Source organism: Zonotrichia leucophrys, chromosome 2, assembly GCF_028769735.1.
Source record: "Zonotrichia leucophrys gambelii isolate GWCS_2022_RI chromosome 2, RI_Zleu_2.0, whole genome shotgun sequence".
Lineage (NCBI taxonomy): Eukaryota > Metazoa > Chordata > Aves > Passeriformes > Passerellidae > Zonotrichia > Zonotrichia leucophrys.
In genome coordinates this window covers 74,099,923-74,123,693 of record NC_088171.1, presented here as the reverse complement: position 1 = coordinate 74,123,693, position 23,771 = coordinate 74,099,923, and the positions used below count along the sequence as shown (strand labels likewise).

At 35.5% G+C, this 23,771-nt stretch overlaps 1 protein-coding gene across 3 annotated transcripts in view; it reads right to left on the bottom strand.

Moving 5' to 3' along the window:
* The window catches only part of CDH9 (cadherin 9), a 96,864-nt gene extending 80,321 nt beyond the window's left edge, over positions 1–16,543 (bottom strand). The window contains exon 1 of one of the 3 annotated variants that reach the window (XM_064705449.1): positions 16,178–16,543. The gene's annotated coding sequence lies outside the window, so the exon portion shown is untranslated. Of the gene's footprint in view, positions 1–3,574; positions 3,597–16,177 lie in introns of those variants that run through there. The other 2 variants (XM_064705450.1, XM_064705448.1) reach the window with 2 other exon arrangements.
* Between the last annotated feature and the right edge of the window lie 7,228 nt (positions 16,544–23,771).

Genomic DNA, 23,771 nt, shown 5'->3' with positions numbered 1-23,771 from the left:
TTCACATCTTTTGAAATGGAATATGTATACATATAAATATCAAATGAAAGTGCCTAAGGGTGTTTTCTAAACATACTTTGATTACGTGTCTCTGTAAAAAGTGAGATTGACTTAAAATATCACTCTATATAACTGATGAGACTTCCAGTTATTAAACATTTGATTAGAGGAACACAGCACTTATAAAGGTGTTGCCTGTATTTTGGAAAACATAGGCTAGATTGCTTTCATATCTGAAAGGTCAGTGGACAAGAATGTGTCTGAAGGAGTAGAATGGAAAAGCACAGAGCGATCAATAATGTGTGCTTTACTTTCACAATTTCTTTACAGCATTCTGTTTTCATGAGTTTCATGTGCCTCACTGGGATTCCAACACAGCCTTGTAACCCTTTGTGAGGGAAGACTTATGGTATTCTCAGCATCAGAGGAGTATTGATAGTTGTTTAATCCCTTTCTAATATTTTTTAAGTAAAGTATCAGTTTGGTTTTCCTGTTGATTTACAAAGGGGAAGCTCTCTTTATGGTTTGTCTGTGACTACATCTCAGTATTTTGTAGCAATGTATTGGCTGCAAGTAAATGCTGATTTTACAGACCTATTTGGTCTGTAAATGAGACTGACATGCCAATGAGAAAAGACATGCCAAGTTAAAGTTCCAGAGATGCAAGTCCAAATGCATATTCTGTGGATGGAAGCATAAATGTAAAAATATTCTCCCCCTTGTATGGAATGTGATTTCTTCTGGTATTTTTCTTCTTATGCCTAAATTAAACTTCATAGAATAATATGTTATGTAATTTAAAACACTATGTCCCTCAGTTTCTTCTTGATTTGGTTGTTGGTTTTTTTTGTCTTTAGTGAGATGAATGCTGAATAAATAAGAAAAAGAAGAAGGCAAGTACCAGAAAGGGAAAGAGCAAGTGAGAAGATGAGGAAAGCACTGAGAAGATGAGGAAAAAGGAGAAGAGAGGGGATACAAACCCTTGAGAACAACAAAAGTGCAGGAAAGGAGAATAAGTGTTCTTCAGAGAAGAGTATAAAGTTAAACATTCCATTTATAGCATTTATTTGTTAGATGAATCATGGCTGTCTGTTAGAAACACTTTCCAGTTACGCACCTCAAGAAATGTGGGTCTGGCGTTTTCAGAGCTGCAAAATATCAGCAAGCCCATGAATTAAGCTAGTTTTATACATGCTCAGAAATTCTGACAAAAGTCTCTGTTACACTGGGTCTGTTGTTTCATTTGTTTCAAGATTTTTCTTACTGGAAATATTTGTAATAGCAGTACTTTCTCAATGTGTATTTAGAGCCTCTGCTACTTTCTGTGAAACTTTAAAGATAACATTTGTCTGTGAATAACCATCAGTCACACAAATTGGTATTTACCACAGTGGTATCTGATGTCACCTAACAATTTCTACTCTAATAAAATATATAGATAAGTTTTAGGAAAACTGCTATGTTATTGAGGTTATGATGTGAGTTCACTGAAAAGCAGACAAGTAGGACTGCAGATTTTCTCAAGAAAAGAAAATGGATAAAGCATGATTCCACCTAAAAATAGGTGAAAAAAGCAGAAAAAAAGCATCTAGGCAGTTTCTTCTCCACTCTGAAATTCATTAGACAGTTTTTGCTTATCTCCTATCTTCTTGTGACAAGCAGTCAATCCAGCCTATGATGCACCTTGACGTAACAGCTTGTGACTTGGCCTCCAGGTAATTTGCTCCAGCAACATATCTGAACTCAAAACTTACAAAAATGAGAAGTTGCTAATCTTCATCAAGTTATTATTTGCTAAGAATTTAACAAAATAAATAATTCACCATAATTTACTCTCATTACCAGTATTTTTTTCAAATTTCCCAAGAAAGGAAAATTCTGCACTTGGTATATTTTCAAATTTAAGTCAAATTTTTCAGTTTTACTATTGATATTTTATGAGTTTCTATTATATGGCCTCACAATATGAAAACAACTTTCAACTTTGTCATTTCCATAGTGACATGAAATGTCTTAGTAATTCATATTAAACAATAAAATCAGTTATATCTAATACAAAAATTAAATACATCATCTTAATTTCCATACTGGACCCATCTCCCACTTGTGTCATAAAGAAAGTGAGTAATCTTGCAGACCCAATAATTTCATACCATAAAAAAAGTCTTGAAGAAGTCATAAAGGAAATTGCAAACTTGAGGATAAACTTATTTCTTGTCTTGGGCCCTCCCTTTTTGTCTTGAATACATAAGAATACCCTTCTGTAAACATCACCTTGAATGTGCTAAAATTATAAAAGAAAATATGTAGAAAATTACATTATGTGTAAAACTTTCCTCATTTGGATGTGTGTGATCATTGGGAATGTAGTTAAAACAAAAGTGCTTACTCTAGTCATGCTTTCACTTTTTGTTTTCCCTCTTAGCATTTGAAAATATATTAATATTTACTTTATATTCAACGAAGTTCTTGTATGTATAATCAGGCCTACTTTAAATACTCCATAATCAAGTCAATAACATTCATACTTTCAATTTATCATCTTGTTTTAATGATAAAAGTCCTCTGTCGTACAGTGAACTAGGATTACTTAATTATTTTCTGATTCTAATGCCGATTTTATCTACACCTACACTAAAAAGTGGCTTTAATAGAAATTTTGGTAGTGACTTCATAATTGGAATTCCCAATTTCTAGTGATTTTTCTATGATGTATAAAATTATAATTTTACATTTTCTTTCTGAAAGCCAATGTATTCTGCATTTTTCTTATATATTTGTTTCAGTAGATCTCATTTTGGTATGCATTTAAAGGTTAAACATGGTAAGGTGCTCTTTATTTCCATTCTCTTTTGTTTCATCATTTACACAGGACATTATTTCAATTACCAATTAATCTTTGTAGAGGTGTTTTGTTTTTTTTTTTTCTCTTACTTACATGTATTGCATTTAGTCTGCCCACATGTGCATAATACTGCTCATATTTTTCTCTCTTTTAGTGTTTGCATGATATTTTAGAACTTTCTTCTTAGCTCTCTAAGTCAGTAAAAGCATTCTGCTATCTCCAATGGCTTGCAGTTAGGTTGCTGTTGCATTTCTATGGGTTTTTGACTTTGCCTCTGTCTCTACCATTTAATAATTATTTTTAAATATATAAATTCTAATACTTTCGAAAGTCATGGCTTCTTCAACACATTAGTAATATATACATTTGATTTTGAATTTTTAAACTAAAGATTTTTAGCCCTGTGTCTAATTTGTGTTTGTCTATTGTTCTTGTTATGTCGTAGTCATGTATAGCATTTTTTTCAGTCTATTATTTTATTTTAACAAAAGAATGCACTACTTTTATAAACACTATGTTCACTATATTATATTTATCTCATTTAAAGTTATATTAAAATTGTATTGCAATCTCATTTTGATAGTTGAGAAGATATACTTTCCCTTTCTCTGCCAGCCTATGCAGAAAGAAGCCTCTTTATATTATCTGTATTTTCATCTCACTTTATCCTCTGCTGTATCAGAAATCACTATCTGTTGGCATTTTGCAATAGTTTTGTCTGACATTTACCTTGAAAGCAACATGGATTTTCTCCACTTGTTTGCTTGAATACTGATGATTTCTGCGCAGAAGGAAACACATTAAAAAAATGCAAATAGCTTTGTTCACATAATATATTCTAATTGGCTTTTTCATTTAATGTTATTTATCTACTCACATTTCATACACGTGGACATGATACAAATAATGTGGATTCTGTGCACATACCAATCCCTATACAGGGAGAAGGATGTGAAGAGACCAGAAAGGAAAATTTGTAATAGTTTATTATTAATAGTTTAATATGATTGCACAGCCATGTTGACCATTTCCCCACTTATTGCTATTGCCGAGCTCGTGGAGCCTGGTGAGCTCAGGAACTTCAGCTGTTGTGAAAAAGCTGGTGCTCAGCTGTGCAATGCATTCTGCCCTTTCTGTCCCTTTGCAGCCCTCAAGTCCTCTGCTTGGCCTTTTAATGACTGTGACAATATTTCCTCCCTTTATCAAGATTGGATCTAAATGTTACCGATGTCCATGGGAATTTTCAGCAAGAACACGATGAGCTTTCCATCAGAACTATGTGCACTTCTGTTGTTTACCTGAAGCTTATACTTGATTGCTGTCATAGAACACTTTAAAATACTTTGTTGTAATTACTGACTGGTAATTGGCAATTTCTGAGGGTCACCACTGGAATACTAATTTCTGTGGTCTCTAATAAAACAGCTATATTCTTCCAAATAAATAAGATAGAACTATATTATTAGAAAGACAATGTATGTGATGTCCTCATATTATTTGTATAATTTTCTCATGTTCTATTATTTTTCGCTTCAAGATTTAAATTCAGTAATTTAGTCTGTGCTCAATCAAAAAACGTGTCGTTCAAGACAGCATATACTTTTTCTGAACAATAAGCTCTGACTGTTGACACTATCCCATCGTACCAGTAAATTAACAGGACTTCAAAGGTAAAATCATTTGATTATTCTTATAAAAGATGGGGTTTAAGGCAAAATCTAAATTTAAACAATGCAAGATTATATCCATGCAAGCTTTGGAACTTGTTAATAGCTTCATTTTAAAATTAGAAGGGTTCAAATGTCTTGTTTTTAAAACTGCACTGTCTGTGACTTCCTATTATCCTCTTGTCCTTCAGATTTCTTAGTGATAGCAAAATCCCAACAAAAGTATGAATAAAAAATTCTCCACTCCCTGTTCTTTTATAATCTCTTGCCTTTTTTTTTTTCAGTCTATAGTCTAACAAAAAAAAAACAAGGTTACTTAGGCCACATTTTTTTTTATAAACCTCTAATCTGTTGAAAATGCAGTAGACACATATGGTTCTAAATTGCTCCTTTTTGATTCCTACAGATTACAGATACTATAAATATTTTATATCAGGAAAGTGCAATTCTGTATGACAAATTTCAAGCTGTTTGTAATTGGGCTATATATTTTTTGTGCAGTTCTCTTCTAAACAGGCTCCTGAGAAGTTTGCAGACTCACAAGGGTATGAACTACTTAAACCAGTGTATCCCCAGACATCTAGGTAGTGCTGTGTTGCTCTACTAGAGCTGGATTCAGTGTCTAACATACAAATAATAATTGGCTTTCATTTAAGTAATAGGCAATATTTTCCATGTCGGGGAAACAAAGAAATATTAACAATATTTCTATTAGTTATTAGTTATAATTTGTGCCAAGTAGTCACTATTGTTGGGAATAAATGTGATAGAGGAGTATGTAACTTGCCTTATTGATGACTGCTGTAATAGCACAGCAAGCTATGGATATCCAGTGATATGGATGCATGTCCTTAGGCCAGGTGGAATCCTATGCTTAGCCCGATCCCCTTCCTTTTCTGGAGTCCTCCTCATGATGGAGTACAAATGTCAGTAATTACTCTTACCCTTCTCACTCTTTCCCTGTTTCAGCATCAATAAAGTGTTAAGACAAACATGATAGCGGCATTAATTCTTTTGGACAACAGGTCAGGAAGATCTGGAATAGGCAGAAGCATCTTTTCTTGTACCTGATAAACCCGTTTGGTCTCCAGAACACAGGAAAAGGAATTTTTGCTGACAGATCATCCTTTAGAGAAGGGTTCCACCCTCTTTTTCCTCACTTCCATTGGTTTGAGGATCACTCAGATACCTCTAAATCCTTTACTGTCCTCTCTTCAAATCAACAAATCCCTCTGACCCCAAAAAACTGAAAAAAAACACAGCAGAAACACACAGAGACCAGTTGCTGGTTGTGCAAGAAGGTAGTAAAGCTACACCCTAGGGAAGGGTACACAGTATGAAAAGAGATAATATGATACTGCTACAATTCTGGCAGGTAATAATTTTTGTAACTGCCTTCACACATATTAAGTTTCTACTGAGATCTCATGGTGCTCCCACTCACTACCAGATGAACTCAATGAGGTTATAATGTACCTGACTCTCACAAGTAAGAGCTTCAACTTCAAGTTCTTAATTACACCTATCTAAGCCCATAGGTACATGCATATATATACACACACATATAACATAAGGGAAGCATATGTATGTTTCGGCTTTTAAATATCGATGTTTTTTATCATGATTGTGTTGAAATATCCTTTGCATGTAATTTCAGAAAATTGTCAGCAGTAAAACAAATGAACATTGACAAATACTTTTTAAATTCTCACTGAGATAACCAAGAAGTTTTAACATCCATTCCTAGCATTGAAGAATGTGGCTGATGAAGTATTAGGATTTATTAAGATAAATCAATTTCCAGTCTCAACTGTCTAACAAACCATATGGTATCATTTCTATTTTTGAGGAAAAAAGTAACAAAACATGCTGCCTTCAAAGATGAACACCATTATATTTCAGGGTAAATACTTTTTTTTTTTTTTTTTTCTGAGTGGTATTGGTGCTGCTGTTGTCAACCACACCTGGAAAAACAATTGCTTGTATATGGAGGTGATGACTCTGTCCTATGACTACACTATCTTTAAATCTTAACATCTTCCATTTTTTTATAAATAGAAAAAACAATCTTGGATGCTCTTTGGCAATGCTGGAAACCTCATGCTTCCTTCAGTGTGCCTTAAAATGAATCACTACAGACTACATGCAAAAAACCAAAGAACATGTCTATGTTTTCCTTCCTGCTCTTCAGATACTTGGTCACTGGGATGGAAATTTCTGTTTAAAAGGAGCATGCTCACATTATTTGACCTTTCAATTATCAGGATAAAACTAAACTTCAGGACCAATTAATTGAAATAGGAATAAGAGGACAACTTTTATTTGCATTGTGAGGGGACATTAAAATTAAAGTTAACAGAGGTATTGTTTACCTTGGGGCTGATCATTTAAATGATCATACAGTAAGGATGAAGAATTAAAAAAACTCCATCGTAGCAAAAAGGTTTCAGGTTTCCTGAACCTTTGTTCAATGAGGTGAGAAACAGGAAAGGAAGCTTAAAACTCTATGTCAAAGTTATTGCTTAAATTTTGTGAGGGTGCAAATTTTGTCAATATTTTTACTGAGATACAAAGTGCAGAGGTATTAAAGTAATTCACTGAAATTCATGCCATGTAATTTTATTAATGTGATTTGGTCAAAAGTTCCTCTTTCGTGGAATTTTTGCCTCAAAACAAATCTGTTGAATGAAGTGGAATTATTTTCTAGAAATCATGAAAGAACTGGAGGACCCTGGGAACTGCCAGCCCATCAGTTTCATCTCTGCACCTGGTATGATTATGAAACACATCATCCTGCAAGATGTATTAAACCATGTGGGAGACAAGGAGGTGATTAGAGACAGCAAACATGGCTTTACCAAGGGCAAACTCTTCCTGACTGATCTCATGGTCTGACTGATCTCATGGCCTTCAGTGACGGACTGACTGCATCAGTGGACGAGATACCTTCCGGTATCATGCACCTGGACTTCTGTAAGGCCTTTGGTATGATCCCCCACAAGAGTCATGCTGGTCAATTGGAGGCATACAGGTTTGATGGTTAGACTGTTACACAGAGAAGGAATCAGATGTTTGGTTTAATTCAAAGATTTACAGTCAATGGCTGTGTCCAAGTGGAAACCAGTAGAGAGTGATGTCCCTCAAGGGTCTCTACTGGGGCCAATGTTATTTAATGCCTTTTTTAACTACACAGATGGTGAGAAGACAGCACACAATTTAGCGAGTTTGGAGATGACACCAAGCTGTGTGGTGCAGTTGATACACCCAAGTGAAGTGACACCATCCAGAGGGACCTTGACAGGCTTAAGGAATGTGCCTATGCAAATCTCATGAAGATCAAACAGGCCAAGTCCAAGGTGCTGCACCTGGACTGGGTCAATCCTCAGCATGACTGCAGACTGTGGGATTAAGAGATTAAGACCAGCTTTGTAGATAAAGACTTTAAGACACTGGTAGATGAAACTCAATATTAGATAATGACTTTTAACTGAAAGAGAAGAAGGTTTAGGTTGGACATGAGGGGAATATATTTTACAGCAATGATGTTGAGACACTGGAACAGGTTATCCAAAGAATTTGTGGATATTCCATCACTGGAAAAGTTCAAGGCCAGGTTTGATGGGCTTTTGAGCATCATGACCTGGAGGAAGCTGCCCCCGCCCACGGCAGGGTGGTTGAACTTCTAAGTTCCTTTCTAACCCAAACCATTCTATAATTCTGGAACGGCAGCATAGACAGAGCAGATGTTTTCCTGTGCTTTTCTCTGATATTTACCACTCTAGGTCTGATGTTACAGAGTAAAATCTGGACCTGCAAAGACGTCCTCAGCTCGGCACATAAGAATATTGGTTAGCTGTTAGTAACTACAGAATATAGCTCTGGAAAATTTTACAATGCAAATATATGCATGACTTTCATAATAGAGATGTTGTGCACATTGTAAAATAACAGAAAAAAAATTAAAAATCTATATCTGTCATTACGCATTACAGCTATATTTACACAGACATATGTAGGTATATATGTAGATATATAGAGAGATATAAGTATACTTAGATCCCTAGATCTTTTAATCTAACCTGTGTCTCTAAAATTACATCAAAATAATGATAAAACTATATCAACACAGATACTGATAGAGATACATATATACACAAATACATGTAAATTTTCACCACAGGCAATGGAATTTCATGATTTTTAAAATTTTCTACTAGACCCATAGGCTGACTAGTATAAAGTTTAATTAGTGCTAATTAACTAGAGGTGAAGGAAGCAGAAAATTTATGTGACTCATTTATTTTTTCATTCCGCCACAATGTCCCCTTATTTATGTTCCTCTATAGTATTTTATTTTCAGAGTTCAGCTTTCAGTCCAAAAAATTATTGATTCTGATACTATTTGTGAACAAAAGACATAAACTACAACAATCATTTTGGTTCTATTTTTATTGTAGCTACCCACAGTATTGCATTTTAAATAATCTTAAAATAAGTAATCCAGATATGTTTATGCTGCTTCAGCTTTGTGAATCCATTCTTCTTGGAGAGAAAGCCAGCCTTCCTTCCTTCCTTCCTTCCTTCCTTCCTTCCTTCCTTCCTTCCTTCCTTCCTTCCTTCCTTCCTTCCTTCCTTCCTTCCTTCCTTCCTCAGAGAACTAGAGATGCTTTCAACCAGGTTGACAAGGTTTCTTCTAGTAGCTCTAGGCATGTTCTTTAGCAATTACCCTGGGTTACTCAATCCATGTTTCTGCCCCATATTTTTTATTATTTGGGACCCCCACATGTAAATCTTAGAAAAGTTCTCAGTCAGATGCCTAAGACATAGCTATTTCAAACTACCCACACTTGCAGAAAAATATCACTTTATCCTGAGTTTATAAAATTTATCTGCCAGTTAAAAAATAGTGAAATACTTTTAAAATACAAGTTGACATTCATTTTAAGTCATGAGATCAGGAACTTAAATCCTGTATTGGTTAATCCTTAAGACTCATTTTCATTCTAACCAACACTTAAACTATGAGTATGTTCTGCTCCTAGTATGGTACACACACAGACCAGTACACAAACTACACAGGAACCTTTTGTTCTTGTATGCAGCTGTTGACAAACCTTCAGCTGTATATTCCTTTGAAATCAGGATTTATGTATTGCTAGAATTACACAGTATTTCTCTTGGGTAATCAAGGGAACCATGATCCTAGGTCTCTATATAACAGTGCAGTTCTCTATTTAATCATATGTCTGCTCTGCAAACATAAAGTAGTTATAAAAACTATTCAGCCTGTAGGCTTCTGGTTTGGGGAGCACCATTATGTGGAGTCTCAACACATTGGAGACAGGAAAAAAACCATAGAGGACCTTTGTATATTTGAGAAGTTTATTCTTTGCATTTTTTCTTTTTCTGTAGCCTATATTTTCTAAATTCTTTGGATCTCTATTGTATGGAGGTGTTAGAAAATTTTCCTCTGCAATATAAATGTGAATTTCCTAAGCATAAATTCAAATGGCCAATAAATTATTAGAGTATCATTGTCAGAAGTGCTAAATCTTTCATTCTAGCTGTACTCACATTTATGTGTCTGAATGTGCAACACTAGGCATGTTCCTAAGTCTTTATCTCTTAGATTCAACCTTGTAGGGATGAGAACCTTTTAATTTTTTTTTTTTTTTTTGGCAAAAGCTGCACTCTGTGGTTCATCTAACGACTTCCTAATTCACTCCTGTTTTTGAGCTAAATTATGTTTTTTCCCTTCCTGAATGAAAGCTTCAGGGAAAGATTCTCAACCAGTAGATTCTTTTGGCCAGTGATAGCTGACAGCAGTTGTACCAACGTTTTTGAGACTTTCCTTTCTTTAATTGCCTTTAAAAGTGATTATAAGAACACTAAGCACAATACATTTTATAATTTGAAGGTCCTTCTGCTTACTGCAGGGATGGTTTGGTACCATAAGTAGTTTTTTCAAGAAGACAATAACTGGAAGAGCAGGCAGTACCAGAAGCTTGGGACAAATGTAATTAAAGTATCACTAAATCAGTACTTCAACTAATATGTGAGTTTTCAGCCTTGATGCTACTTCTATTATTACTACTAAGCAAAGAACAATTACCTTCAGTATTGTTCTATCTCCATGAAGGAACTTGAAGAGATTAATTAATTTTGTTTGGAACACAGGGGGTTTTACTTATTATCTTACTCTAGAAAAGATGTAAATCCAACGAGATAGCTGTCTTGACTAGGTAAGAAGTCATATATAACACAAATTTGAAGCCATTAAGAGCAAGATCAAGCTCAATTGCAGTAAAGCCATAGATTGAAGATAACAGAAAAGAATGAGGAGACTACATTATTTTTTACATCGAAATCCATTTTTCCTACAAGTCTGAATTCTCATTAGTAATGAAATTACCTTTTATATCTGGGAAACAAATGTAAGGATTATGGCAAATCTTCCAGGAAATGGGAAAATGTTTTCTGCAATTTAATATTTTTATGTTTACTCTGAGGAAAATAGAATCTTTTTTTATCAGATAGCATAAGAACACAGATTCCACACTCATTTTTACTCAGGGTAAGGGAAATGCACAAAAGTAATTTCGCTGGTTTCACTGGGACCAGTCTTATTGCAAAATGTTACCCGGTCTGAATACAGGTTCTGGAACGCAGCACAAGCACAAACAGCTCTCCTGACAAATAGTTTAAACAACTACAAGAATTTCCTTTTGAATTAAATATGTTTTCCTGATTTTTTTCTCCTTTTGCTACACAGGCAAAACTATTTCCATGAGATTACCTGCAGCCAGCATCTGTGGTTTAAGAATTAAGAATATTTTTACAATAGCTTCCCAGTGCAAAGCTTGATATTTAAATCCACTAGTATGAAAAATAATGCAAACCATGTGAAAGTATTGGAATAAACAACAAAATAAGCAGGAAAATTCAGCCAGAATGCAGCACTATAAACTTAAGCAAACCCATTGTAATATATAGTTTTCTACAAATATTGCATTATTTTTCTCTAGTATTTCCATGAGTTATACTTCAGTTTATATCTCTAGATGCATGTGTACATGTACGAAGGTGCATATATATAACAGTTTTGTTCATACACTGGGGCTATTTTTATCTGTTAAAACCGGATGTGATTAGACCATTGAAACCTTCAAATCATACAGAACATAAAACTTCTGGATTTTAAAATGCTAAATTTCACTTGTTCTGTCCCTATTTTTTCTTTAAAACCAGAAGTAATGGGATTAACTTCACCCTTATACCCAACTTAGCCCATTTTTGCTTTGCCTCTTCATCTCCTTAGGAGCAAATATTGAATGATGGAGTGCAAAGGAAATAAAAGCCAATTATTCTAGTAAGATATTAAGCTGAGTTTTTTAGATCATTATATTTTTAAATTTCCTTTATTGAACACTTTTTATACAACTTGATGTTTTTATTGAATCCTTTTTTTAAGGGGTGTCGGAATATGAATGTCAACCACTGCTTGGTTGTGCACCATTGATTATCAATACAATAGATCATATTTTTTTAAAAATAATGGCTAAATCTAATTATATCTGTATATATTGCCAGAAGGCTTGTATACATCATTAATTGACTTCAATTGAACTATTAAAAATGCACAAATTCAGATAATCTTCTTCTGAGAGCTGTTGTGCAATTTGTTTAAATGATGGAAGGGCCTACTCTTTCTATGCCCAAATACAAATGCATTATCCACAATTTTCTATATTTCACAGAATCTATTCTTGGGTGTAATTTATGAAGATCATGTTTTGAATCTGGACAAGTGCTTTAGGAGCTCTTTCTCAACATATTTATGCACAATGGTGAGATGCTGCCAGTATTTTTTAGAAAATTGAATCCTTTAGTACCAACATGCAAACATGCATGGCCCAAAATTGCAATATCATTACAGGCAGAATTTCTATGAAGATGGTCCTTCTTTCTCTCAAATACAACCTTTGAGGACAAAGCAACCTGAACACCATCTAGCATCTATAAAATTTGTACTTACCTAAACCTCCTTGATATATGTATATCAAGAGATAACGTATTATGAAAAAAATGTTTTTCTGAGATAGGGAAACAGAATCCAAAGTGATGTTGCTATGACCCTTACTGCTAACAGGTGTGAAATTTAATTATAGAAGTTTGCATTTTGCTAGCAAAGGAGTACACTGGACACCACTTGAAGCACTCAATTTTGCAGTTGCAGAAATATATTTTCTGAGAAACATTTGTGGTTATTGATGGTGTTATTTAAGGATTCAAGGCAAATATATTTTTTTGAACATTGATGTAATCCTACAGAGAACTTGGAGGACTGGAAAAGTGGATCCCCCATTTTATTTCTGTCTCTGACACAGAGGTACTCTGTAACTGAGACAGTCTCTGTGTGGCACTGCGTGTGTATGGGATGACAACAATGCCACCCATGTCCTCTTGTAGTCTTCCCAAGATTGCAGAAGAGAGATTATAAGCAGCATACTTATTTTCCTGACATTTCTGTAATAAAATTACATATTGTGTGTTAAAAAATAATTTTTTTTCTAAAATATTTTGGGCCTTCCTCTGAGCTGCAGTGTACATCCAGCATTTTTCCTCTTTCCTGAAGCTAGTAACATTTTCCCAGAAGTAACCAAGTCTCAGCTTTGCTAGGATTTTGCGCTGCAGACACAAAGTATGATTTGATCAAGGTATGACTCTCCTGCTCAGTCATGCTCGGCAAGTAGTCCTCAATGCCACTGGGGTATTTTTTATCAGGATCAGTCACTGAAAGTCAGGAAAATAACTTTTCTTTTAGCATTCAGCAATTTCCTATGTGTTTAAAAGGCAAGGAGAGAAATTACTCTGACTGCTTTTGCAAAAATTCTTTTTCTTCATTTCCCTTTGCTTTATTTTCCTTCTCCTCCTACCACCTTTCACAAAATTTCGGATTTATTCCTATGAATTATTTTCTTAAATTCTCTCACTCACACAGAGAATGCAGGCAGCTTTTACTTGGGCAACTCTATTCATTTTAAAATATTAGTTCTTCTGCAGATAACATTTGAATATAACACCTGCTGCAAGCCTTAGAAATTCTGAACCCATTCTGATATGTGTGGGAGATGCATTTTTCTCTAGATTTTTGCTCCAGTTACCTTCTGCAGTTAAATAGCTCTGACTGCATGGAAGAAACACATACTTTTAAACATCTATATTGTCTCATAGTCTAGCCTACGTATCCCAGTTTTCTTATATGATATCTCCTGAACAAACTCATCCTCAGAGAAAATTGTCAGTCCTGTTTCTCTCTGGCTCTACTTCTCAAACGCTTCTGCCAGTAGATTCCCTGCAACCCATGTTGTGCAGATTCAGAAACCAAGTACTGAAGCCAGAGATAAGAGAATGTCAGAATTAAGTTGTAAGGTCCTTTCAGCAGCGTTATGGGTGATGATATTTAAATCAGTGGATTTCAATTATTACATTTGGTTTGGTGGGTAGGTCAGGGAATGAAATCATCGTTATTGGTTGATCCCATGATGAGAGGGCGTCTCTGCCAGTACCATGCAACTGCTGCTGAGATCAGCATCCTTGTGGAGCAACAGCCAGGTGAGAGGAGGGCACAAATCCCTGTATGTGGGCTGCTGTCTGGAGAGAAGGACACCCTTTTCAGAATGGTCACTTCTGCAGAAAAGCATGAAAATTCTGAAAGCTTCGAGCAATTTTAACATGGAGCTGTACAAAGCATATGGCAGAGGTGTCCCCACATTTTCTCTATGAACTGCATCACCAAACTTCTTTTTGTGTTTAGGTGAGATGCACCAGTTACACACAAAGCATAACATTCTACAATAATGGCTACAAGACAATCTCTGAAATGAAAAACTCTACTTTGTTCAGGCAATAAACATATGAAAAACTTTTATTCTTGAACTCACTCCATCAAGTTTAAAAAGACTTGGCAACTGTTTTAGGTACAACTAGTAATAACACTGATACAGTTACAGTTACATTTCTCCATTTAAAATTAATCTAATTTACCTAACTTAAAAAAGCCCAAACCAAGAATTATTTATTTCACAGACATTTGACTGCATAATGTTTTACATTTTTGTTAATAGAAAATCATATTAGCTGTAAACATATATAATTCTCCCTTGAATTTACTTTACACAGTGAAGCACAAATGACAGGACAATATATTTTATCTGTCAGATTGACATACAGATAGCAATACGCCTTTTTAAACAACTAACATTGTTCACAAATTTCTTAATTGCCATAGACAAATTATAATGCAAATCTTCTGAATATTTAATTAGTTCACTATATTTTTGGAATAAAATTATTCTTTCAGATACGTAGAACTATTTGGAGACAATGATTTTTAAAGATCTGTCATTGGTAATTCCCATCACTATGACTAATATTACTTAACAAACCTTTTGATCTCATCTCCAAAACTAGTGCAAGTATTACACTTGCATTTTTATCCTTTTTTATCCCTAGCAAGGGTAGCTAGTGTAGTACTGAGCAATGAAGCATAATCCTGCTGTGGTTTCAGTAAAATATTAGTTTTATCACTTTTATCCCTTTAATCAGAGCAAGACTCATACATTGGTTGTAAATTTGTCTACTGAAAATGGAAAGTATTTTAAGAAAACACCATTCTATTTTCTGAACCATGACTTAAATCTGTGACAAGGTGAGTGGCTGCTGTATCCATATTGCCTAACAACAGGAAGGGATATCAATTACCTTTTAATTCATGTACATCATTCTTTCTTTGAAGCTCATAAAGTGGAAGTGAACACATGTGACAGCATGTTTCTTGCATGTGAAAAGGCAAAATGTCATTCATTTGTTTTCTGCTCGTTACTTCAGTGTCAAGTGGTCAGTATGACCTTTTATGCTTTCTGCCTTGCTTTCTGTGGGACTCTCTGATTATACATATTAGGCTGACAAGGTAGTTTGGAAGGACTTCTAGAAAGCATCCTTGCACTTTAAGCCTGTTGACTTTGACTTTCTGCCACAGATATCCAAAGGGACATCTGCCTAGGCTCTCAATCTTTCTGAACCCTGAGCTGTACCTCCCTCTGTAAAACATATTAAAAATACCCCACTAATTTTACTAGTTTCACTAAAGAAAATAAAAAAAAAAGCATTAGTATTTCATTCTTAGTAGCAACAAAAACATCCTATTTTTTCATCCTTCTTAACCAGGGTTGTTTTTATTAGATGTATTGACAAACACATTTGTGGGAAAAAAAGAAAAGGGGAATAGCTTCTCTCTGGACAGGTGAAAAAGCACCCTGCATGAAAGTTAGGCTATATTGTCGCTCCTATATGACAGGAAAAACTCATTAATATCAAACAGCATTTCCAAAGAGCAAACACATTGCTAATATTTTAATGTACACAAGTAGTCATCACATCTACAGTATCAGAAGTTTAGATTTCAGCAATTTAATGGGTTGGGGTCTTTTTGGGAACTCTGTAAGAGAAATATCCCCAATGTGCTCTGCTGACACTGCCCCTCCACACCCCCTTGCTTAAAAAGTATCTGAACGGCATCTTCGACATTTTACCCACTCTTACAGAAAGCATCTGTTCTTTTGCTGTCGGCAGTTCGCATGCTACAGAAAGTTGATGTACTCACCCAGGCTGTCTGTGTGAGCCCAGTGCTGTCCTTTCAGCGCTGCTTCTCTACCTGCATCCTGCCTTCTGCATGTTCCCGTGCCTCCAGCGCCGAATGCACTCGCTCTCACCAGGGCTCCCTCTCTCCCGGCATCACTTTTAAGTCAGGCAGGCAGCGAGCAGGAGCCAAAGGGACTCTCTGTCTGATTGGTTTCCATTCAGTGCCCCTGATTAATAAAAAGCGTCCCTCGCAAGGAGAGGTGTCGCTGCCCCTCGCCGAGAGAGATGTTGCTGCTGATAGAGCCGCAGTGCTCAGCGTGAGGAGGTTTGGGGCTGGGGGGACAGCACGGCGGCTTTGCCAGCCAAACACTGATTTGCAAGTGAATGCAGTGGGAGGGTTCAGAGAGGAGGGCTTTGTTAAGCACCCACTTATTAACTGAGGCTTAAATACAGAGGCTCATGTAACCAGCTCAGTTTGGTCTGTTTTAATAACAGGGGTAAAGGTATACCCCTAACATGTGGATTATATGGAGAAAAACAAATTACTCTAAACATCTATACTAGCGACACAGTGTCATTGGTGTGCAATACACACTGGAGAATGCAAAATTATCCTCTAATGTTACTACAGTGACAAATGATTTTAAGGTGAAAGAAAGCAACGTGTGTGAGATTTCCCTGTGTGCACAATAGTTTTACAGCTCTAGTGTCACTTACAGCTAATGATAATGATAGGCTTGTCACTGTACCTGAAAGTGAACATAATACGAAGTTGCAAGGGATGTTTTGGGAATTGTGACTAATAATGTTCAAGTCATTCACAGAAATAAACAGTTTTGCCAGCAACAATAATGAATTTCCTGGTTTCTGGGGCAGCCTGTTTGAGTACGAGTAATCACTGCTCACTACTATGACACCAGATGTTCAATATTACAGAATATTGTGATTTTCTTGAGCTATCATTTTCAATTAAAGAATAACATTGTTTACTAAAGAACAATGAGTATCCTAAGTTTTGAGGGATTTTTTGGGGGTGTTTTTTGGGTTTTTTTTTGTTTTTTTTTTTTTTTTTTTTTTTTTTTTTTTTGCTTTTTGTGCCTTTTTTGTGGATTTCGGGTGCTAAAGACTATTACAATGTATGACATAAGATAAAAATTTGTGATGGAACTTCTAGAAACTGCTTGCCATTACTTTCTGTACTGACAAACCCTGATGATATCTGTTGTGGGCACCACCAGAATAGCAGGAAATGCTGCAAGGTGCAGTTGCCTTGTAGCATAATTAATTTGGTACCAACACTTTCTTAAAAAGATGAATCATGAGGCTAGTTATGAAATTTTATTTGGGCTGTGCTTTCAGTAATTGGAGTGAAAAAAGATGTGGGTTTAATCCAGTGCTGAAACTGTACTACAACAAAAGGAAGATTTGCATCAAATAGCCAAGTGAGAAATCCAAGGGTTTATTTAGGCTCTTGTTATTGCTTTAGTACTATCATTGATGAGCTCAACAGACTCATATTCACAGTGCACTGCACCAAGTGAGAACTAATTCACCATTAGATCCCATGTGAAATTATTAAGGGGTTGATGAAATTCACAGACACCAGTCATAGCTTTTCCATTGAATTTAGTGGCAGTTAAATTGGGATCTGAACAAACTAGGTCTTCTCTGAATGCTGCATGTCCATGAAAGTAATATTTGCATATGTGTTACAGTGTGCAGAATTGGGTCTAATATTAGAATATCAGAAAGCTAAACCCAGAACCAGAACAAAATCAATTACTGTTGTTTAGGTAAAACATATAAAGCAAAGCTCTAATTAGTATTTTCATTCCACATTATGTCCACTTCAGCAATGGAACTACTGGGAAAAAAAAATGTTTAGTATAATTTTTGTCCCAGTAAATACATGGGAGAACAAAAAGGAAAGCTACTGACAAATGCATATTTCTGATGTCCTAAGGTCCCGGTGCAGATTTAAATCCTGCAGATCCTAAAAGATATTTTCTTAATAGGAAGATGTCTGGATGATAAAAAGGCAGGAGTAATGGCTCTACTTTTTTTCATTGTACTGCTTTTTTTTCATTCTTTTGGCTTCTGTTCGGGAACATTGTGGCTACTCTAATCAATATTAGGAGACCATCCAGATATGAAGGAATCCCTGAAACTGCAAAGATGAACAAAGTACCTTTTCATAATATTTTCTTGAGCTTATTCAGTGGCATCTGGGGAGCTGGCCCTTGTGTAAAGGTAAGCATATGTCTGCTCAATACCAGTCATAGGACACTCAGATAAATGGAAATGGCTCCATTTGATGTTGATGCCATCTACAAGTTTGTAGTAAAACAAACAACTTTATTAGACAGCATAAGGCCTGCTCTCTCATAGCTATTTATTATTGTGTTTTAAATGCAGCACTGTAGCCACTATAGGGAGGAAATATTGAAATTATATGCTATACATTTACAGAAAAAAGGAGCACTTCTAATGCAAATAGTGTTGCATGATGGGGATAAAAAGTTTTGCAATATACACTGTAAGTGGAATATACATCAAAAGTAGGCCAAAAAGGAAAAAGCGTGGGTGTGACAGCAAATAGGGAGAGATGGGTGGAAATCTAAGGCTGTGCTCTGACACACAGAAGGCTACTCCATATCGGGGAGGAATACAAAATTCTTGTTCTGAAAAAGAGTGGGCAGTGGAAAAAGATGGAAAAGCAGAAAGTGCACCAAAAGGAAAAGGCAGGAACACTTCTATTGCAACACAGGCTCTACTTCAGTTTTATATTTTATGAAGTCTCTTGGAATCAGGCCTCTTCTCTTTTCACCGCTATTCATCTTTCTTTCTTTACCTTCACAAAGATTTGTCTGCTAGCATCCATGGGAAGCAGGAAGCAGTGATTACATACCTAATCTTCATTGAAATTCTAAACATTTCCTTGTTTCACAGAGGTTAAGATCACTCAGAAGAGCACACGGAGTTGGGCTGGTTGCCATGTTAAATCATCCTGAGTTCAATCACTTTTTCCCATCAGTTTTTCTTTTCCTGACATATTTACACTTAACTTGTTTAAGCAGAACTAAATGCAAATAAAACTTCAGAAGGTGAGAGTAATGATCTATTTTTATCCCTAGGTTTTTCCATCTATATTTAGTCAGAATATGACGTCTAGGTCTGCTGGTGGGCCTGCTATTTCATCTCTTCCAATACTTCTGAAAAGCCAGGGCAGACCTGAATTTTCACAAATCTCTGTTCCCACATGTCCTAGGATCTGTAAGGAAAACTTGGCCTGCAGTTTGGTAGTAAAAACTTCTCTTAATTATGCCACTTCAATATGAGTTTTTTCCTTTGTCATAAATCTTAAATATGTATTTAATCTTTCTCAAATAAGAGACTGTGTGACGACAAAAAAGAACAGTGATGAACAGAATAGTGCAATCAAGAAACATATATGTAAATAAAGGCTTCCAGAGATTCACAAGAACAATGCCAAAAATTTTGTAACTTCAGCTTTGCTAATTTTCACCAGAGACTTTAAGATTATGAAACATAAAGAAACTGGATTGAATGACTACCACTTGTTTAAAAACTAGTCATAAAAAATCTGTATTTTTACTTAGTCAATCTATTCAGAAGAATGCTATTAGCTTCTTTTCCAGCTTTTCTCCCAGCTTTCTTCTATTTTTCTTTGAAAGTCTTTAAATGATCCATTTGTTAAAAAATATGATCCAGTGTATGACTTAGAAAGATTGCTGGAACATTACTGTGCAAGTCAACACAGGCAGGCAGCTGGAACAACCACAAAATCACGGCTGAAACACAGAGTAAATTTATTTCTTTACTCCCTAACTAGAGGATCTAAATCACCTGGATGGCGACATCCAAGTCAGAACACAGCCACCATCGGGCTCAGCTCATCCCAGTGAGCAGTAAGCCTGTTGTTTGCACACACTTATGAAGGGCCTGTGCATGTGTGGTTTACCAACATCCTGAAACCTCCTCAGCTTTGGGTTTCTTTCTCCCAAGACAAGGAGCTCAAACATGTCTATGAGAATGCCTTTGAGTCTCTCAAAACACCTACATCATCTCCACACTGGGATTCTTCTCAAAACAGGCAGAGGACAAACAGCAGTAGGCGTAATATGTGAGGTTTCCCACACGGTTATTCTCTAGGCCTTGGCATTCTCAGTTGCACCTGAGAGAATCTATATCCTCCTCCTCACCATTCTTCTGCTTTTAACAATTTCCTCCCAACTATTGCTAAATCAGCATGAGATTTTGGCTGCCCCCAGCCTATGTATATACTATCCAAAGGATAGAACATAAGAGAGAATAAGAAATCTTCTATTTCCCGTAATTGAGCCTCTTCCTTTGATAAAATTATGCAAGGAACAGCCACTCTGTCTTGTTTGAAGTGGAGTTATATTTCTGTATATGACTCCAAGTTCCCAAAAAAGACATGAGAGGAGGGAAGGCATGAACGTGGGAAGGAACCCATATCAAGACCAAAACAAGATAAAAACATGTAGACATCGTTAAACTCTGAGCTGTTTTTAAAAACAATGAAGTAAAAACATATGTATAAAGCAATCTGTGTCACACAGATCATTGGGTTTGGCTATGATATCTCCAGGGTCACTTGTACTTCTGATTTGAGAAATACAGTAGTAAAAGCTTTAGTTAAGAACATGTGCAATAATCAGTTTTATAGCCTAATAAGTATTTTCTCTTTACAGCATTTTAAGGTAAATTAAATCTTGAAATGTGATTTTTTTCCCCCAGCTTTTTAAAAACCCAATAATTTATTTAGATATTTGGCACTAAATTATTTGATTTATTTGCCATGCAGATACATATTTACATACATGAACCTCTTGTCCATTTATTTCCATGAGAAACTTTGTTTATCTCAGTAAGTCAAGATCCAAGAATTAGTTACCTTGACAGTTGCTTTGATTTTGTAGGTTAAATACATTAAAAAAATTCATATAAATACCTAATAGTTTCAAATTTATTTTTTCTTTTTTTTTTTGTCATCTATAAATCAATGGTATTGATCACTCCTATCTTTCTTTTTTTTCCTCAGTCTGCCTATATGCTGTTTTGAAATATTAAAATTAGATAAATCTGGGTTAGGTTCTGCTGAACAGAAGTTGTAAAACACCAGACCACATTTTATAGCAGCAAAGCCTTCATGTTCTCCAAACATTCAATCAGTTTAAAGCTGGTGAAGATTTTGAAAGTACATAAACCCAATCTAACTATATATAAAAATTGAACTGTTCAGATTTTCTATCAATTTGCCAAAATGACCATAGAAGAATGATTCATTACATGCACAAAAAGTAAAATGCAGTATACTAAAATAAAATTGACAAGTATTAGATGGAAGGTACAAATACATGAAGAGAAAGTGAAAAAAAAGCTGTGTACATGAAAGTATGAGTGTCAAGCTGAATTTCCAGTCACAATTCTTTTATAAACTGACTTAGAAAATTATTTTTCAGTCTTATATAATGAATTTTTGCATGGGTAACTAATCCTGGTCACAGTCTTTAATACAATTTTTTTTCTTGGAAATGCTCTTTCACTGAAAGTATTGACAAATCTTGGTTGCTTTTTATTTCATTTTCTTTATCCATGCTTTGAAGGCAAAACTGTGATCATAGGATTTCTGCCTGAAATTAAATCTTTCAAAATTACTAACTTTGCTTTGATTGACCTGATCTAGATATTGTTTGTGTCTTATTCTGCAAATACTTTGAAACTGTTATGCTTGGGGATAAGACTTCTCATTTAACAGAAATTTGAAAAATCACATTGAATGGAAAATTTATTGGCATTTCTACAGTAATTAACCACTTAATTGCAACAGCAATACAATTTCTCAAAGTGTTCTTGTAAAACAAATTAGCTTAATCTGCAGAGATGAAATAAGGAAGTAATATATTCTTTTGGTACAAGAAATAAAGCCAAGGCAATAATTTGATTTGGATAACCTAGGTCCAATTTCAACAAAAAAAAAAATCCCCTCACCTCTAAATATTAAAAAGATGAGGCTTCCTAAATATTGATAAAAATATGAAATTCTCCTGGGCAGTACAAAGGAGCATACATTGCAGCACAAAGTGGACCTCCATGTGCACTGCTTACAGAAGAGAAGACTAAACCTACGAAGAAGTGTATGAGCAAAGCATGAAATGCCTTTTAGAATCTCTGTCATTTACATGGACAGACATAAACCACTTTACCTTTCTTGTTAGAGAAACATGTCTCTAGTGGGCCACAGCAAATCCCTCATCACACATTGATCCAAAAGTGCTCCCAGCCCTCGTGCAGGTGTACACCCACACACACACACAAAAAATAAATAACTCCACCCAACCATTTCAGGGCAACTGTGGAAATGCTTGTGGTTCAGAAGAGATACAAGTCAAGTGCTCTGCAGTGTAAACGTCACCTTCTAACCATAGACAGAGTGAAAATTTCTGAAAATAAATGCTGCAATATTTGTGACTTGCTAAGGAGCAGTTAGAAAGCACTTTAGCTCCACATGAAATTTCCATCCTTAATTCCATAGCTAGAGTCCTTAGGAGCTTTGTATGTGCATTCAGAAATTGATTAAGACAAACTGCTAACTATTTAACTGTCATTTCTTCATAAACTTCATGCCTAAATTCTTTGCTCAGAGTGTGTGACATTTGACAGCTGTGAAAAGCTACTGAAAATCGGGGGAAGAGAGTTGTTTTCTTCTAACATTGAAGAAGAAGCTGGTTTCAAACACAGTAAAAAGCAGGAGCAGTACCTTTTTTTAAAATGAAACAAAGCTCTGTCAGATGATGTTTTCCCCTTGATACAACAAGGTAAAGAATGAAACCAAAACAGAATAAATTGGATTTCATTCTTTTTAAATTGGGATAAATAAGTCTATTAACAATGATCTTTGTCAGTGCAGAGAATTCCCAAACCTTCTCTGGATTGCTCTCCTTTTACGACTGTAAAACAGTGCAAAAATGCATAATCTTCTCAGAGCATGCCATTGTGCTTCCCCAGTTTGGGAAATATATATTCTTTTTACTTGAGGTTATCTAGATTAAATTCTTCAGCTTCTGTGCAGCAATATTCAAGTTTTCTTCCACTACAGTCCTTGGAGCACAACCAGAACTCTGATTGTGCTGTAATTGGATCTTGAGATGAAATTAATTCCACCTCTTTCTCTGGTCCAGAAGTTAGACAGCCACTTGAAGTTATTTCATGGATAATCAGTGGAAGGAGAAGGAGGTCTCCAGAGGAAAATTCATCCCATTTTAAGATAGCTATTTGAAGAAAATTCAAGTTGCTAAGCAACCTCATCTGGATTCCTTTACTCTCACAGACTATGGAGGGAACCTTGCTGAGAAAGTCAACTGTTTGCCTACCTTCCAACTGCTTATGGTAGGTGAGATGAATCCTGTCCTGTAAGTCCCAGAGGTCTGAAAAGACTGTGATCCATGATGCCAATTATCCAAGGTAGATAATTTCCCCAGGTTTTTACCTAAGTATGTCCCTAGTCATCATGATAGGGAGGGAAGAATGAAAGTGCAGCCAAAAAAGAGGTAAAGAAAAAAGATTTTAGC